This window comes from Zootermopsis nevadensis, unplaced genomic scaffold (genome assembly GCF_977971745.1).
Source record: "Zootermopsis nevadensis isolate Lab colony 2312 unplaced genomic scaffold, Znev_1.0 Znev_ptg000023l, whole genome shotgun sequence".
NCBI lineage: Eukaryota > Metazoa > Arthropoda > Insecta > Blattodea > Termopsidae > Zootermopsis > Zootermopsis nevadensis.
In genome coordinates this window covers 5685583-5700687 of record NW_028259155.1, presented here as the reverse complement: position 1 = coordinate 5700687, position 15105 = coordinate 5685583, and the positions used below count along the sequence as shown (strand labels likewise).

Sequence of the window (15105 nt, the reverse complement as noted above, 5' to 3'; positions counted from 1 at the left end):
GAGTAATATGGATTTTTTAAAAAAAAACAATAATAACGCATTCCGGTTAGGTTATAACAGTGGTATTCAACCTGGGGTACGCGAAGACATCTTAGGGGGTACGTGAAATTTAAAATATATATATTTTATGATAAACACTGAATAATCAGTAATGTAATTTATTTAATTTATTTTAGATGTAGATTATATACTATGTATAACTCGAATTATACACCAAAACAACTTTGGGGGTACAAAGTTCAAGAGAAATTATATCTGGGGGTACGCGAAGACATCTTAGGGGGTACGTGAAATTTAAAAAATATATATATTATTTTATGATAAACACTGAATAATCAGTAATGTAATTTATTTAATTTATTTTAGATGTAGATTATATACTATGTATAATTTGAATTATACACCAACAACTTTAGGGGTACAAAATTGAAGAGAAATTATATCTGGGGTACGCGAACAAAAAAGGTTGAATACCACTGGGTTATAATACAGCTTGGAATGCAGGTATTCAAATAAAGCCATGAATATTCAGTTTGCGAGACAGATATTTTGCCAGTTGTGACATCTCTCTTCACAAAAGATTAAAACTCTTAAATTCTGTTATCGACTACAAATATTTGAATATTTATTTTTGTAAATCGTCCCGCTACATGCCTGTACAGGCACTTGGGGGGAGAGCCCGTATAGCTCCTACTCATTCTTGACCTCGGCACTAGATGGGGGTGAGTGGTCAGGATCACGCCCCGGCCGTGCTTTACCCCCGGGAAAGGACCCCGGTACCCACTGGGTAGGAAGCTGGGTGGGCCTCAGAGCCGGTCTTTACGCAGAGGCTGGAGGAAAAATCCTCTGCCCCCGTCTGGGATCGAACCCTGGTTGCCCGGCCCGTAGAATATTTATTTATGTGAAGGGAATTTTTTACTTCGCCTGATATTGTTAGGGTAATCAAATCAAGGAAGATGAGGTGAACGGCGCATGAGAGATATTAGAAAGGCGTACAGAATTTTGGTTGTGAAGTCTGGCTGTAAGAGATGAATTGGAATATCTAGGCGTGGATGGGAGAATATTATTAAAGTGTATTTTATGGAAATAGGTTTTGAGGGTGTTAATTTGGATTTATTTGGGATATCGCCCGATGGTTGGTTCCTGTGAACACGGTAATTAATCTTTGATTTCATACAAGGCACGGGATTTCTTGACTAGCCGAGCGTACTGGTAACTTCTCAACAGACTCGGCTCCATGAAGTTATTTAATTAAAGTACACTTTCATATATGACTTTAAATATGCATTATATAAAGTTAAATTTCAAAGTCTAGGAAAGAATTTTTTATTTACTTCGCAAACGATGTTTTAGTTTGCAAAATTACAGGGGACCAAATATATGTTTACATTAGGCCGACTGCGTTATAGTTTAAACTCTGGCGGTCGAAAATGTAATGAACACGTGTTAGAAGCCCTCTAGAGGTATTTGATGTTCTTTGGATGAAGTGGAGGAATAGGTTTCTGCACATCGAAATTCAGGTCAGCGGTCGACGATAGATTTGTTTGAGGAAACATGCAGTAAGTTTATGTTCTGCTAAACATTTTTCTTCTTATATCGTGAAGATTATCGGATGGGGCAGGGAATTATTTTTTTTGACGTAAATACGTCTATATTTTAGGGTCAGTGTCATTCGGCAAAAAGTGGAACGAAAAAGTGTAACAATGGTTTATCAACAAATAAACAACAATAGTTACCTGGAAACTTCATCTGTTTATCAACAAATCGGCAATAATGGTTACCTAAGGAACATCTATTTACTCGGCATTGTTATGTTACCTAGGAAACGTCATCTGTTTACTACGCATTGTTGTTACCTATAAACAATTACCTTACCTTACATTACATTACATTCATCTACCACAGACCCATCTTAAGCGTAACTAATTCAAGTTAAATAAGCAATGTCTTAATCAAACTTTACGCAATTGTAAAACATGTATAAAGGAAATATTTAGAATAAAGCCAATATATAAACTTCCTTTCCGTATAGACGTTTTTAACCCTGGTTCCACTGACAACTTTCTTTTGTCCGTGTTGTCACAATCAGTTACGTATCCGTGGGATATGAAGGATTCTTCCAGAAGTAAATTGGCTGGAGCCATTTTATTCCCGTTCAGATTAAAAATAAGTGAAGCTCAGTCTCCTTGCCTTGCCGGTTTGGTGCATAGACCGGGGAACAACTTTGCAGATTACCTTATATACACACGAACAGATATTATTAAAAATGGAATAAAAATCTGAAAAAGAACATCGTTTGATATCTGGTAAAAATCTAATAAAAATGCACGCTAGCATAATGTATGAAAATTATATTTGAATTATTTATCGTTTTGAAGCTTTATATAATTATATTCACCTGAAGATGGTTCTTTTAGGAACTGAAACATGTCAATGATGGTCTAATGTAAATCGAATATTTCGATAAAGAACATCATTTAATATTTTAAATGTTTTAAATGTTAATTATTGTAATATTTTAATATTTAATAAGAATTTATTGTGATTAGACGGACAAGATTTAATATATACACGAACAGATAGTTTTGTGACTACTTCAGAATTAGGATGTTGGTGTGAAGTAGTCGCTGCATTTAATTACTTCAAAAATTCTACAAGCTTGTAATAAATTAATGTGTACTTGTTACTGTACTTAAATTTCATATCACTTGACAGAGTACGTAGACTGAGCTCAAACCGATTCAACCCTTCTACCCCCCCCCCCCACCACCACGGGCCCCCATATTTCGAAATTATGGACGTATGGATAGGTAAGTGGTGTGGTTATTTAGATGCCTTGGAATTAGGATTTTTTTTATAATATTTGGGCCTGCCATGATAACGTGCTAGTTTTTGGAATGTGCCCAGACAGATGGGCAATGTTTTTGGCAGGTGTAAATCGTGGCTAAGGGCCAACCAGTTTATCTGATCTCGGACCAGGCCACAGGTTTTGTTGTACTAATTCCGCCCATGAGCAAACCAAAATGAAAATGTCTGTAGTGGATTTACTCAAATCTTATAGTTAATTATCAGATATGTTGAATTTTATTAGTAGATTTTATTTGTTCGTTTAAATAACTTTTTATGAAACTATTTCTTCATTCAAGTTTTTGCATGAATTTTCGTATTCGTAATGTAATTAACATTTGTAACACAAGTTATTTTTAGGAATTTGGACAAAAATTAAATGAGTTTTGTTTATAATGTGCTCAAGTTTGTTATTTGAAAGCATGGCATATAACAAAAAAATAGTTACAGAAAAATTAAAATTTTGTAGTAGGATACGTTTTACTACGTTTTTCGTTCGAGGATTTTAAAATGATGCCAAGGCCGCGTTTAACCTGGTCACTCTGTGTGATTTGAAGCAAACTTTCACTGAATGAAACTCAGGTGTGTTGCTGTACGAGCAATATCGTGTTTGACGAAGATACACATATTAACCATCACAAAATATAATATTAAAATGTGTGTGACTTGTACTTCGATATTGTTACTACTGTAGTAGTGAAACGAAATGAATCGGTAATTATGCAGTATTATTTTTGAACGTTCGGCGACTTTCGTCTAACTGACATATTACAGGTCCAAATCTCTAACAATAAAAATATAAATACAAAAAATACAGTTTTACGAAATCTTATACCCGAAACTTCTCATCTATGGTTGGGGTAACCACCTGGCCTATCCGCCAAGAAAATTGTGCAAAAGATGTTGATTCGATTCAATTAATTTATTTACAGGATGAAATATAATACAATGATTACATTCATTTCAATAATAATAAAAGTAAAACATTACAAATACAAAATCAAACAAATTAAATTAATATATAAAAATGTATCATATTAGTAATAATAATAATTCAATTCAATTCCTTTATTGAGTGATAATTCAAAAGAAAATGGGCTAATGATAATGATAATAATAAATCATTCGAAGGCGGTTTTCCAGTATGATGTTCCTGGGACAGGTTACCGTATTGGAATTTTTAAACAAATGACAAAAAGAACGCGTATGAATAGTAATTGTTTTTAATTTAACAAGAGGCTATAATGTGCGTATAATATATACGTGGTTAACAACATCCGACTAATGAAGAAATTGTGTGTAAATTATTACAATAATATATAGTATATTACGGTTAATCGGGGCATCCGTTTAATTTGGACAAATCTTGAAGAACAAACCTTTTTAACTCTTTACGTGGAACTTTGCATAATTGGGGGCAGCCGCTTAATTGGGCCAAAGTGTTATAGTCCCGATGTGTCCCATTTAACCGGAATACGGTGTAGAAGGTACTTAAATAAACTTATAAACAAACAGGTCAGATCAACTGCAAAAAGTTTAGAGACGGGACGAGTCAAAAGACGTAATCCGTTCTGCCGGAGAAGAAGAAGAAGAATAAGATTAAAAGTCGTAACGATCAAAGTAAAGCAGAAGCTGCTCCAGTCTTATGTACTCTTAGTTAATTCTGGGATTTAACGTACATACAATGCGGGGAATGTGTTTGCACACGAACCATCTCATAAAGTTTCTCAGCTCTGGTTTGACGTTTTAATGTTTGCCCCCCACCCCAGATTTTACGATGCTAAATAGTTCATGAATTGGCACACGATATACCTAGATGTAAGCCTATAAGTGTGACTTAAAACATCCGCAGTGCAAAGTCTTGGTTTTCGATTAAGCATGGCGTAATACTTGCATGGATACATTTATGAGGGCTTTTTGAGGCAGAAATGTTGACGTCTTGCAATGCGCTATTACAAGCACAGTTACGTGCTTAAGTTAGCCGACTTGATATTTTCACAACCCTTACAGCGACAAATATCTTTCGTATGGTAGAGGTCGCGCGAGTAGTGGTGGCTCCTAAATGCGCGATGTGTAAACCGAGAGAGAGGAGTTCAGTAGTAGTGGGGGTCGCACGGCCTCAGCTGCGGTTGCCTGAGTGGAGGGGAACGAGTGTCGCCACGTACTAGAGCTACAAACCAACTGAAGCTGACACCCCTCTAGCGCGCGCTTCGGACGGGTCCATCTCATTTTGTAGATTTTATGACTGTCAGGTCTGTATAAGGTACATTTTAATATATTACCTTCCTGTCTGCTTTTTCGCTCCTCAAAATGGTCTCGTCTCTCTCTCATTTGGTTTGACCCCACAGTTTCATGTGTCTCGTAATGCGCTTCATAAGTTTTGTCAGAGATGTTTTATATTTTCCCACCTTGTCACCATAGTTCGGTTTCTTATATAATACGTCAGCGAATTGTCTTGATGATTGTAAAGTGTATAATGTTGAGTGTTGCCACATTGAAAGTTCGCGTGACAGCTGTTAAAAATTGTGAAACTGTGTCATCGAGATGACCTTGTTCTTGTATTCCACGTTCCTATTGGGATGAAGATGTCTATGTTGGTTTTTGAGTTATAATGCCATGTGAATCAACTTCCCGGAGGAACATACTTCCTCCATCTTCAGTACTGAAGATGTGGATATGTACATTTGACATTTCTATACGGTGTTACAACCCAGAAGACCAACACTGACAAGGGTAAACAGTAGTTGGTTCTTACTTCATTGAAATAAAGAGTTGACCTTGAGAATGTGATCAAACTGAAACAAGCAGTTATTGTTATAATTCCCTCTTCATTATATCTGTCTGATTCTATCCTTGGCCATCTGTTGTTTTTCTTCTTCTGAATCATTCAGACAAGCGATGAAACGTTTCAGATGATGAAGCTATTGCAAATGTACAAAGAAATGCAGATACACGTAGGATTCAAAGTCACGCTCCCCGGCCATGTTTGATTCTCGTGGAGACACGAAGTCAGGACACAAATACGTTTGGAAGCCAGCATGGTTTCCGTCGCATCCTGCCTCTGTTCAACGTGCGTGTCCGCCCCACAGGCTGATGGGAGGGAGTGATGTTAGGTTTCCATCTTGTACTTGACGTCAACGTGACGTCACACTTGACGTCATCAGAGGGATGTGACGTCACTCCCTATTGCAGTATGACAGTGCGAGTAGAAATAACAAGAAATGTTTCAGCACTGATTTAATATAGTAGACTGACGTAATACAGTTCTAATGAATGGATCGGGAAGGTTTAAGCGGAACTAACCATTTTCGTAGTGAGTAATGAATTGGATTTACAAAGGGAAAATGACAAAGTGTTTTAAATTAGTTTTGTAATTTGAATCTAGACGAGACTTGTTTTGCGTTATCAGCCAAGTTTATTCCATTTATACACCCAATTTGGTTTTTACAAATCATTAGCAACAGTGCTGTAATTTCTGATATTTAATGTAGTAATATAGTACGAGAGGGCATTTGGAAATATTTTTGATCGATTAATATCGTATCTTATATAGGTCTGTTATATAGATTATGGGATGATAAGGTGAAAAAGTTTTAGCCAGTGTTCCATATGCGGTATTTTATTTAGAGATGATTTTAGACGGGGGATTTTTCGTTGCATTTTTCGACTGTAAATTAATCAAAGCCCGTCAAATGCAACACGTTATAATATATATCAGAGCAGTTATTCAGATATTCAATTTACATGTTTCAGCTCTGTGGAACCATCGTCATGTATATAGCACTTTAATTAGCATAGGGAAGCTAATTATTAGTATGTACGTGACAGTTATTGTAATATATGTATCATCTAACAGTTATTTTTTTTTAAAAAATGCTAAATTATAATAACTGCTTACCTTTAAACAGGGTGTGCCATTTAAAACTCAACCAACAGCACAAAAATTAAATCAGAAGCAGGTCCACCCCCGTATAATAAATGGATTATACCAACATCTGCCGTGATACTTTAGCCAAGGTCACCGTTATTTCTCGACTGCTTCGCCCGCCAGTTGTACAGGCGTTTTACAGCTACGAACATGGCGTATTCACGAGCAGAACGTGTGTTCATTCTCGAACATTATTTTACATTTGAATAAAATTTGTCTTGGATATTATTCATTGTCTAGTAAATAAAATATAAAACGTAAAACGACGTTTCGGAGATGGGGCTCTATCTCCGTCTTCAGGTTCCTACTCAGTTGGGCAAACTAGATAGAACTAATCCCTATCTCCGGAAAAAGTAAAAAAGTGAAAGTCCCGGAATACAAAGACATCACCACACCATCCATTAGTGGGACGTAAAAGAATAAAATAGAAATAGTAGAAACATAATTTGTTGAACATGAAAAGCCAAATAAAAACAAAGACACACAAACTGAGTAGGAACCTGAAGACGCAGATAGAGCCCCATCTCCGAAACGTCGTTTTACGTTTTTTGACGTAAATACGTCTATATTTTAGGGTCAGTGTCATTCGGCAAAAAGTGAAAGGAAAAAGTGTAACTTCATTGTTATGTTACCTTGGAAACGTCAATTGTTTACTAGGCATTGCTGTTACCTATAAAACATTACCTTACCTTACCTTACATTACATTGCATTACATTACATTTCATTACTTTACATTACATTCAGCTACCACAGACCCATCTTAAGCGTAACTAATTCAAGTTAAATAAGCAATGTCTTAATCAACCTTTACTCAATTGTAAAGCATGTATAAAGGAAATATTTAGAATAAAGCCAATATATAAACTTCCTTTCCGTATAGACGTTTTTACGTCAAATCCTCCGGAACCGTGGTTCCACTGACAACTTTTTTATACTTTATTTACTAGACGATGGATAATGTCCAAGGAAATTTTTATTCAAATGACTCATCACCATCGTCAAGAAGTTTTAGATTTGATATTATTTTATATGGGAACCGTTTGCTGTATTTCGTGAATCATTTGGCAGTATGAAGTGTCTCTGACAAGTGCGCATCGAGCGACCGAAACAGGTTGTTGCCATAGTGATTTAAAGTAGTTCATCAGCTATAATAATGGGATACGGTTGTAAAAATTAATTATCGCCTTTGGTTTCGTCGTTTTGTGCGTGAAATGGTTTTGTGTTGTATGTAGATCTGCGTTTTAAATGGAACACACTGTAGACTTACTTATTATATATTATTATTTAGTGTTCTGTCTGACGACAGGTCCATATGAACAGGATCCTTCCATCCTTTTCTCGGACTGGGACCTGTTCATATACGTTCTTGGCAGATGATCCAGAAGTGGTTTGCCGTTGCCTTCTTCTGTGTGTGAATGCCACGGAGAAACCGGGGAAACCCCGGAGGAAAACTCCGTGTTGCCTAGACCACGGCCTTGCCCAACACAAGTTATAAATTCGGGTAGACAGTAAATTATCCTGGGTTTGGATTACACGAGACGAGAATTGATAAAATGGAAGGTATCCTCATACGTCGGTTATATTTTGGTAGATTTACCAGTAATATAAAGGTATGTTCGAACAAACACTCCTCCCTCCATGCTAAGGGCCTAATTTGAGCTTCATTTCGAAACGTAAATAAACAATAGTACACAGAGTGGCCATCAAAGTGTCCACAACCGTCCACGCGTCTCTGTTACGTAAATCAGACAAATGACATACGAAATCCGTAATGAAGTTAATATGACGTCGGTTAACAGCGAAGTTGGTTTACCTCAACGTTATGTTCGATCTGTGAATGAGTCTAAGCCAAAAAAAAATGAGATCTTTGGTCGAAGATCAGGCATCGTGGACATTTATTTAATATTCCAGGTCGTTAAATCCTCTCTTTCAAGGACAAATATACTAATTCAAATTTTATGTAAGGAACTGGTAAATTAAAAAAAAAAATTACGTAAATACGTCTATACGGAAGGGTCATTCGGCAAAAGCAGCGTAACGATGTGTAAATATGGACCGACAACAATGGTTATGTTACCTAAGAAAGTAATTGTTATGTCATCTGTTTACTCGGCATTGTTGTGTTACATTATTGTCGTCAACAATCCGCTTTCGTTATTGTGGAAAGAGCTGAGCTGTGAATCTCTTGTAGAAAAAGTGCGTCGTAGAATAAATAATTTTGTGTTGTTAAAAACGTTTTAGAATATAGCAAGTGTTTATCTTATATAAGAATTATTACATTACATTTCATTATTACAGAGACGTATTTACGTCAGATTCTCCGGAACCGTGGTTCCACTGTCAACTTTTTCCTTCCAAACGAAGTTGTTTGTCTACAGTTAGATTCGAATACGGAACCTTCAAATCACGATTAACAACAGTGACAATGTAAATAATGCTGATGATTATTTATTTTTCTTGTTAGCTGTAAGTTACTGAACTACCTTTGTTTTACACAGACAACTATTTACACTTTCTCTTTCAAATATCATAATTATCATGTTTCGGTGTCCATTTCCATATGATCTTCAAGTCAGTGACAGTCTTTTTCATTAGCAACTTGGTTGCCACCGGGGAGAAAAGTCAAATCGAAATGTAGTTTTCACCTTCGTTTTACGTCTCCGAAACGTCATTTTGAAACAGTTGAGAAACTAAGTATCTCTTACTATAAAAATTTGTGATTTGTCGTTGTCGTCAAAAAATGACGTCATCAAACATTGTCACATTATATTTGTTTACTCGGCATTGTTGTACCAACACAACAATGCCGAGTAAACAAATGACTTGAGTACGACACTAAACTAACCCCCCCCCCCCCGCGGGGGGGTTAGTCAAGTGTTTTAACCCCCATTCGGGGGTTGCTTTAGTTTCTTACTCAAGATTTTAAAACGCAACCAACCCGCCCGAATGGGGGTTGGTTGCGTTTTAAAAACTTGACCAACCCCCCCGAAGGGGGGTGGTCAAGTGTTTTAACCCCCCATCGGGGGGGGGATTTGTTTAGTTTCTTACACAAGATTTTAAAACTTAACTAACCCACTTGGTTGCATTTTAAAAACTTTACCACCCCTCTGAGGAGCTCCGAAAGGAGTGCTCTGCTCTAGTGTAGTAAAATTTTGTAGTTATTTTCCTCCGATGCAAAATGAAGATGGAATGGAAATGGTTACCATTTTATTATTTAGATCTGCTACTGAGAGTTTTTTAATCGTGTGTGAATTGTGTTAAATTTCTGTTATAATAAATTCATCTTTCGTTAAGAGAGAATTTCGGATTTAAGGTTGTTTACAGCCTGTGTTCCAACTCATTTGAATTCGTGGTAACTTGGATAACACACTTTACATATTAAGCACGAAATTATTTTGGTAAATTAACAGACTTTAGTAATTAGTTGTAAATTTGCATTTAATACAATTCACAGCTACATAGTTCTCAAGTGTTTTAAAATAAATTAACGCATTTATCGATACTTGTTGAATTTGTTTAATTTGCCACAGCCATGCAGTGAACATATTTTGTATTACGGTTTTTTCAAAGTTAGAACCAAAATTGTATGAATCTGAAACCAGAATTCATTTATCTTAATGGTCCTGCTGAATATTTATAATAGGAATGAAAGTAAGCACAATTGATGAGAGATCGGAAAACATATATCGATTATTAATGTGAAGAATTTCTTTATGGCGTATATCCAGCGATATATCGTTGACGGAATATCGATATTAGTTTACACATGAGTCACGTGTAGAGACTGGGGAATAAATGTTCGTTAACGGAAGATTAAAACGTTTGTCCTTGAGGTTATTCAACATAAAGTGTTAATATTTAATAATTTATTTTGTAAGTCTGTAAATAATTCGAAAAAAATATGTACAAGATTATTTTTGCCACAGTAATTAATAATTTAAAATTGCGATCTGAATAATATCGATTATGAACCGTAATATATCGACGCAAACGTGTTGAAATATCGGAGGCAAAATCTCGTTTGTAGTGTCTAGAACGCCGGTTCTCAGATTTCTTCCCACTACAGGTCATGTATATGTAGTGTAGGTTGTGTTCTGTATCTGTAAATGACGTACTTGTATTACATCATTATACGCGCCTCGCCCGATTTCCAGGTGAGATGTAATAATCTTACGTCATGTAACACAGATACAACCTTCTACCCTGAGGGGACAGGTCAGTAGGCTACCGGATTAATATAAGTCTGTGATGTTTTACCTTGGGACTCCGCATTTATGGGTGTGTCATCTCGTCTTTTTTTTTTTTCGAGTTAGGTGGTTATTGAGGCGGTAAAAGTGGTCTGCGGTTAGCAGTCAAAATGAGAACAAGGTTTTTGATCTTTTTTGCCATCATATTTACTTTTTTATTTATGAATAATAATTTTTGGCCATATGTTCATTTGAACGCAACGAAAGTTTCCAGAAGGAAGTGTGTGGACATTTAAAGGAAAATAATTCGTGAATAAATCGAAATTTTTAGAAGAACTCAAGAACTTTATGATAAACACTGAATAATTAGTAATTTAATTTATTTGATTTATTTTAGATGTAGATTATATACTATGTATAACTTGAATTATACACCAACAACTCTGGGGGTACAAAGTTGAAGAGAAATTATATCTGGGGGTACGCGAAGACATCTTAGGGGGTACGTGAAATTTAAAAAAATATATATTATTTTATGATAAACACTGAATAATTAGTAATTTAATTTATTTGATTTATTTTAGATGTAGATTATATACTATGTATAACTTGAATTATACACCAAAAACTTTGGGGGTACAAAGTTGAAGAGAAATTACATCTGGGGGTACGCGAAGACATCTTAGGGGGTACGTGAAATTTAAAAAAAAATATATTGTTTTATGATAAACACTGAATAATTAGTAATTTAAGGTTTTAGGGGACAGACAAGACATTGGTACTTTGATAACTGTTATAAATACGTCCTGATAAATTCTGAATCCTACAGGATGTCTCTCTTTGGTATTTGTGCGACACGTTCTTGCATAGAAGATAGAAACGAAGCGTACATTCCAACGTAATTAAATACGTCCCGGTGTGTTTTGGTTTAGCGTCTTGTATGGAGGTTAAGAACGTCGTTATACGTAATCTTGGCGTGGTGCATAATTCAAAAAACCAGCGATTGCATTACGTGGCCACGTCATCGTAAATGGTGAACGTTGGACATCAAAGTGAGGACGATCGTGTTGAGTGCGTTCGATCTATGCGCTTGGCTGGCTGGCTGGGTGTCTCCTGAATTGGTATTATCTGTGCTTATGAGTGCGTGCGTTTGCCGGTATGAAGGTCAGCCGTCACGAATTGTACGCAGTAAGAAGGTTCAACTCATTTTCAATTCTCTGCAGTCCCGTCAGAGTTGACATGCTTCTGAGCTGGCGTATTGTCAAGTTTGTGTGTATCTTCCCTTATTTGTTTGTGTCAATTGGAAAGCGTTGTAATATACCAATTAAAAGAGTACTCTTAGATGTAGTGTTGCTTTATAAGGTTAGGGGGTTCTGTTCAAATGCAACAAGATATTCGTTTAGGTCTACAAGCGAATAAATGAACTTGGAAAAGAAACAGGTGATGATTAAATTCAAGGCTTTATGTATTTATGGGTTGTTCAATTTTGCTTTAGCAGGTCTTTGTTTCATATTCAGTAAATGGTCTTCTTTCTAGCTGATGTCTGGGAGTTGTGGATAATATTTCGTCCCGTGTTTGAGTCACCGTGATCTGAGGGCATTTTGTGGATTTTCTCAAAATAGGCTACGACCACTTTTCTACAGTTTTACCCTTAGGCTTTGTGGTAATATATAAATATTTTTTTCTTGTCTCTTTAAACGCTATATAACCTTGGCAATTGATTGAATGTTGATAAATAATACGTTAAACGATATGCAGTGGTTGAAGCAAGTTGCGCATGCGTAGAATGCGTGGTGATGGGACATCGCCTGTCAAGTTCGTAATTCACTTTACACGTAAAATGCTAAATACCTGGGGGGTCTGTGAAATTGTAACGAAGGATCGTCCCGGTTCGAATCCCCGCCCAAGAATTAGTCACAATGTGATGTTTGAACGTTATACATAGTGATTACGTATTTAGTATATTCATTAGTTGTTCGTATGAGTACTTTATATAATGAAATTAGTATAAGTTTTGACTTTTAAAGCATTTAATCTTAGTTGGCAAGCCTGTAGATCGATCAGATCACTGCAGTTTGTTTCTAAAGCCAGCCACCTCTCGCTCGAACCCTATGTAAGATCTTACAGGTTCTGTACCGCGTCCGAAGGCTAGCTTTCTGAAACTTAACTTCCAACAAATTGACCTTGAGTGCTTTGGTTGGTCGCCTCGCTCTTCACCTCGTCCGGAAGACCGATTCTGTAACATGGAATCGGTAAACATTAGAAAACATGAAACGTTTATGGGACCACAGTTCGTAAATCTTCCACGTCAGTGACAGCCTTGAACTCTGAATTTCATCAATTGGAAACCTCACGACATTGCTGTATTCTAAAGTCCTCGCTACATTTAGATGTTTAGTTTTTGTGTTCTTTGAACAAAGTGCATAGCGAGAACGCATTATAAGTTGGTTGTGTCTGTCCGTCCATCCGGTCGATTGAACTCGAGAACTGTTGGACGGATTCGGATGAAATTTGATGTGGAGGTTGTGCCATTTTTCAAGTCCTCGAAATCACATTTTTCAATACTTTACGAGCGGTGATAACAGAATTATGGATGAGGAAATTGGTGAGGTAGACATTTAGGTGCTGCGATCTGGTGGCTAAAGTGGGACCTGATGAACAAGGCGGGTTTAATACTTCTGAATGCACGTTCCTGATAACTCCGTGGTTAAGTTTCGTTATAAAATGCGAACTAGTTGAAATGAAGTTAAAAAGAAATTACCAAAAATCTAGAAGATGTATTTTTTTTCTCCCAATTTTGTGAAATTGTATCAGATCTGAAATGCGGTCTCTTTGTGCCTATTTTTGCCGAAACTGCTGAATCAACATATTTCATGCCAAAAACATCTACAGATTTTGTACAATCCAGGTAACTCGATTGGCAATTTGTTACGTAGGTCTGCACTATGACGACAATGCTATTGGTAGGAATATGTAAGTAAGACTATTTGAATTCACATCTTCACGAAATTGTAAGCTTTTTAAAATAAATTTTATTTGCATATGCCCTTTTTTTTATTTCAAACGGTTTAACAACAAAACACGTTTTATATAACAAAATTCCACTGGGAAATGTCTTTGTTCTTTATTCCTAAAGTTTGTACATAAAATAAGTTTTACCCTCAGCCAGGACTGTTAAGAAGTTCTTCACTGATATAGTTAGCGTCATTATTTGTTATAAAATTGCTTTATAAACGTAACTTGTTTAATGGATTACAAACAAGCCCGTCTCCGGACTTTCTTTTTATGGGTGAAGCAGTTCTAAATTGTTATGGAACAATAATGGTGATACTTCGTAAATACGTATGAAGTAAATGGTTAAGTATTTTAACTAGCATCTATCTACGGCAGTGGTATTCAACCTGGGGTACGCGAAAATTAAAAAAAAAATATTTTATGATAAACACTGAATAATCAGTAATGTAATTTATTTAATTTATTTTAGATGTAGATTATATACTATATATAACTTGAATTATACACCAACAACTTTGGGGGTACAAAGTTGAAGAGAAATTATATCTGGGGGTACGCGAAGACATCTTAGGGGGTACGTGAAATTTAAAAAAAAAATTATTTTATGATAAACACTGAATAATCAGTATTGTAATTTATTTAATTTATTATAGATGTAGATTATATACCATGTATAACTTGAATTATACACCAACAACTCTGGGGGTACAAAGTTGAAGAGAAATTATATCTGGGGGTACGCGAACAAAAAAGGTTGAATACCACTGATCTACGGTATACTGTTTGAATATATGTCGGGTTCTCAACGTTTCAATTATTATTAACAATTACACACTTGAAACTACTTTTTTGTCATACAAAGTGAAGTAGTATTATAAAAAAGTACCTGGACTGTTTTTTTTTCTGTTAGTTACATTAATGCGTTTGGAGCGACGGAATGTTGATATTTTTTTGGTTCCGTTGATTTCTACGGGTCATTCCCATAAATTTGTATTTGTTTCGACAAGGAAAAGTAAGACAGTTTGACTATAGAGAGACATTGCAGTTAATGACCTTAAGTTATATTCGTGTACAGGACACTCGACAGTAGAACGTTCTGTTGAAACCTGAGTAGACACTGGACATTG

General features: G+C 35.9%; 1 protein-coding gene across 25 annotated transcripts in view; it reads left to right on the top strand.

Moving 5' to 3' along the window:
• PMCA (plasma membrane calcium-transporting ATPase 3) overlaps positions 1–15105 on the top strand; it is a 287318-nt gene that overhangs the window by 202083 nt on the left and 70130 nt on the right. Inside the window, exons 1-2 of one of the 25 annotated variants that reach the window (XM_087354415.1) lie at positions 8914–8972; positions 9075–9203. The exons of the other annotated variants lie outside the window; for them this stretch is intronic. The gene's annotated coding sequence lies outside the window, so the exon portion shown is untranslated. Of the gene's footprint in view, positions 1–8913; positions 8973–9074; positions 9204–15105 lie in introns of those variants that run through there. 25 annotated transcript variants of the gene reach the window in all.